The sequence below is a fragment of the Pocillopora damicornis genome, chromosome 1, assembly GCF_964200805.1.
Source record: "Pocillopora damicornis chromosome 1, jaPocDami1.2, whole genome shotgun sequence".
NCBI classification, from domain to species: Eukaryota; Metazoa; Cnidaria; class Anthozoa; order Scleractinia; family Pocilloporidae; genus Pocillopora; species Pocillopora damicornis.
In genome coordinates, this window is record NC_142670.1 from 21,346,329 (window position 1) to 21,349,981 (window position 3,653).

Here is a 3,653-nt window from a genome sequence, read left to right on the forward strand (position 1 = left end):
AGGAAAGAAACGGTAGGTAAAAAAGCATTTTGCATTTGGTGAAATACTTTTATGAAAACTCTACCTCACCCTTTAAGTTATCTATCGATGAATCCAAATGCCAGTCCTATTCAGCCAGCCATTTGTCCGTCTGCTCCTCCAGATGTCTGAAGCCCCTTTTGTCCCTCCTGCCTTCCTATCCAACTGTCTGACTAAGCGGCTGGCTGTCCTGCTGTTTATCATTTTTACCCAACTCACATTCTTTTGTTCAAAATCAATTCATCACATATGTGTTGGTTCTCTTCCCAACAGTAAGATGGATACAGATGACGCCATCTACAGTTTGCTTTGGAGCAAGAGATGATTTGTATGGTTTCTTCAGAACTTCCAAAGCGGATAACATCATCACATTCATATTAACGTACAAATCTGGTTACGTGACCTGTCATTCTCGAACCCGAGCTATCAATCCAAATGGGGATGCCATTGGAGCCGTCTCATTCCTAACCAAATGTCCACGTTGATAACTGACAAAAACCGTCATCTTCCTCTTCAAAAGAGTGATTTCCTATCAGATTATTGGGACAGCAAGTTTCACAGCCCGCCTTGGGCCACAACCAAATTGCTACATCTGCTTTTTGATAATTTGTCTATCCCCCTGACGGTGAAGAAGAACCAAGAATTCCAAATCTGGCACAACGAGGACTTGTTCAAATGGGGTTATGGCGATAATGGGTACGAGAAAACGTGTGTTGCGTGTATGGTTTGTATGTTTGAGTAGTCAAAGAGGAGAAAATTGCTGTTCACGTCTTTATTAATTCAATATTAGACAGCTGCAACTCACTGCTCTATGGTCTACCTCAGCATCTACTTTCAAAATTGCAATCCGTTTACAATACAGCAGCTCGAATTGTTACACGTACTAAGAAATTTAATCACATGACCCCTATCCTAAAGGAGCTCCACTGGCTTCCTGTCCGTCACTATATAGTTTATAAAGTTCTTTCACTGGTCTACAAAGCTGTCAATGGAGCAGTGCCTTGCTGCATCAGTGATTTACTTAATTATTGCACCTCCAAAGGGAAACTCTAAAGGGAAAGGTCGTCCTCTCAATACCTTCTGGCGACCCCAAAAGCAAGACTGAAGACTTGTGGAAAGAGAACGTTTCCTGTGGCGGCACCAGGACTATGAAACTCGATCCCACTTGGAATAAGATCTAGTTCTTCAATTGACAGTTTGAAAAGACGTTTAAAAACGTATCTTTTTAAACAAGGTTATAACCCTGTTTATTTTTTTTCAGATGATAAATATGGTTAATTATCTTATAATTTTTAAATTAGGTTATTCGTATACATATATATATATATAGGAAGTTTGCGAGTCGATTTTCGCGTGGAACAGTGCTCAATACGTTGAAGCAGAGCAGAATAAATATTATGAGAGGAAAAAAGGACGTAACTACATTTCCCGACAAGCCTGTTTCGTGAATCGCTTCACTCTTCAGGGGTTTAATGAAAGAATATTCATGTGACTATCGTTTATATACTAGGAAAATTTGCATAATACGCGGTAAACTTAAAAACTTTAAAGTTCAGCTGTTGCGTAGCAACGCTTTGTTCCTGTGCCGGCATGAAGATACGAGTTCGTTACGCTTATTTAGTGATGAGAGGTCGGGTCGGTAAATTATAAGGAATTTTTCTTTTAGGCAGAGGTTGCATCTTTTACTGGAGCTGTTGTAGGGAGAGTTAGATGATAAGACGCGCCATGAGATAGAATAGTCAATGTTGTCGTTCTTGAGTGTCCAGATGTGTTTGCTAAGTTCGGTAGAGTTTTTGTGCTTGGCGTGGCGGACATTGTTTTTGTTTGAAGTACCTCATTATGAGAAAATACAATCCCTGAGCAACCACTTTTCTAGCAATATTATTGCCCACTTGAAATATCACTCTTTTGGGTGGTTTTTTAAAGTAAAAAAGCATTCAAATTTGGAGTTTTACATTCCCACTCTACCCTTGCTCTAAAATCAGTTGTCTGCAATGCCATTATGTCCAGTTTAATGTACATGTATTGAAACAGTCAAGCAATTTTTAATTTTTTTCTGCATGGAAGCTTGGTGTGTGTAACTTGATCCCATGCATGGCAGGCATCCCTTCTACCCCTAGTGTTCCCACTCTGGCATGACACTGTCCTCTGGATTCTGATGGTGTTGTTGTTATATACAAATGTGCGGATATCTGGATTGTCACTTCGCCTTCCCAGTTTGCGCTGGTTCCCAAAATATTCCTCCACTGGGTCCTGGCAGAAACGCTCTGTGAGCACGAACTCCATCCCTTCATGAAGCAGGAATTTGGTTGCCTCAATTGCAGAATACACTGTTATCTGGAAGCCCTCGTAGGTCTGCCAGGAAAGGAACATACGGGATCTGGCATTCTTGCTGAAGTTTCCTGGCCTTTCCTCTGTGCTCTCCTTCCATTTCCTCAGATACTCCAAGAAATTTAGTAGAAACTTAAACCTGAAACCAAGTGGCAACCAAAAATGTTAGTAACACCAACTACTCTCAGCTGTCAACACTGACACTCGTATCTGTCAAAGTAACATTTAATACTATTGATTGTCATCTGCTGCTCATAAATTTACAATAACAATGACATTATTCACCTAAAGTGGCTACGAATGGCTTGCGCTTCCTCTGATATTCTGTGGTACTCCGAACATTCAGACAATCAAAAAAGCCATCAACCATTTGACAGAGTTTTGCAGTTGCTGCTGCCTCTGGTGGCCCAAATTCCTTTAACACTGCAGCCACAGATGCACTAAGGACTTGAGCTGCTAGGTTCACTCGCATAACAGAGTATGCATTTAGGTTGACATGTTCAAATGACAACTTAGGCAACAGTTTCAAACCATTGTCCAAATCTTGATAGAAAATTTGTGTAATGTGCTGCCACAATAGAGAGAGACCATTGTTCCACATGTATCTTGTGGACTTTCCAGAGCCTGAATGCATCAGACAGTTCCTTGTTGTCTTGACCAGGTGTGGGGCATCCGAGAAGAAATATATATAACGATGGGGTGCAAACAAATTTGTTGTACGATAACAAACATCCTTATCTGATTGCCCATCAAGTGACTTGTGAAGCCGATAAAACCTCCTGTTGGGTGAAGCACCATCAGATGTGGCAGCAATAACCCACAAGTTGCAAGAGGTCTCAAGGATACAGACAGCTTCCCAAAACAATGGCAACAACTGAGCAGCAGTAGCACCTGTAGTGGCAAAGTGAGCCAAGCCAAATTTAAGCTCTGTACAAATTCCGCGTACAAGGAAAGCAAGGGCATGCGTAGCAACATCATCAACCTTTTCAAGAACTCCAAAGTTCAAGTTTGGGTCTCCAAGATCGGTAAAGCCAATCAGTTCACCAGTTGTCTTGTCAAGTACAAGGTTTGCCATAACTTTCATTTCGTCAAAACAGGAGAACAACATATCGTTGTACATCAAAATAGCAGTCAGTCTCAGTCCTGAGTTGCTCAATCACTTCCTCTTGAAAGCCCCGTTGTGGCTTTATAGCGTTTCGGTAGTCCTTCAAACGTCGCTGACTTGGAAGAACCAAAACCTTGCTTTTTCGAAGTTCCTCATAGCATGAAGGTGACTTTACCGCAAGGGACAAGCAGAAGCGAAT

At 41.3% G+C, this 3,653-nt stretch overlaps 1 pseudogene across 1 annotated transcript in view; it reads right to left on the reverse strand.

Annotated features, from left to right (window-relative positions):
• Positions 1-1,842: 1,842 nt before the first annotated feature.
• LOC149052750 (uncharacterized) overlaps positions 1,843-3,653 on the reverse strand; it is a 3,413-nt pseudogene continuing 1,602 nt past the window's right edge. The window contains exons 2-4 of the transcript XR_016186352.1: positions 2,635-3,653; positions 2,582-2,600; positions 1,843-2,488 (exon numbers count right to left, since the gene is read on the reverse strand). The exon at positions 2,635-3,653 is cut by the window's right edge and continues 941 nt beyond it. The product of XR_016186352.1 is annotated as an uncharacterized LOC149052750 (transcript). The remainder of the gene's footprint in view (positions 2,489-2,581; positions 2,601-2,634) is intronic.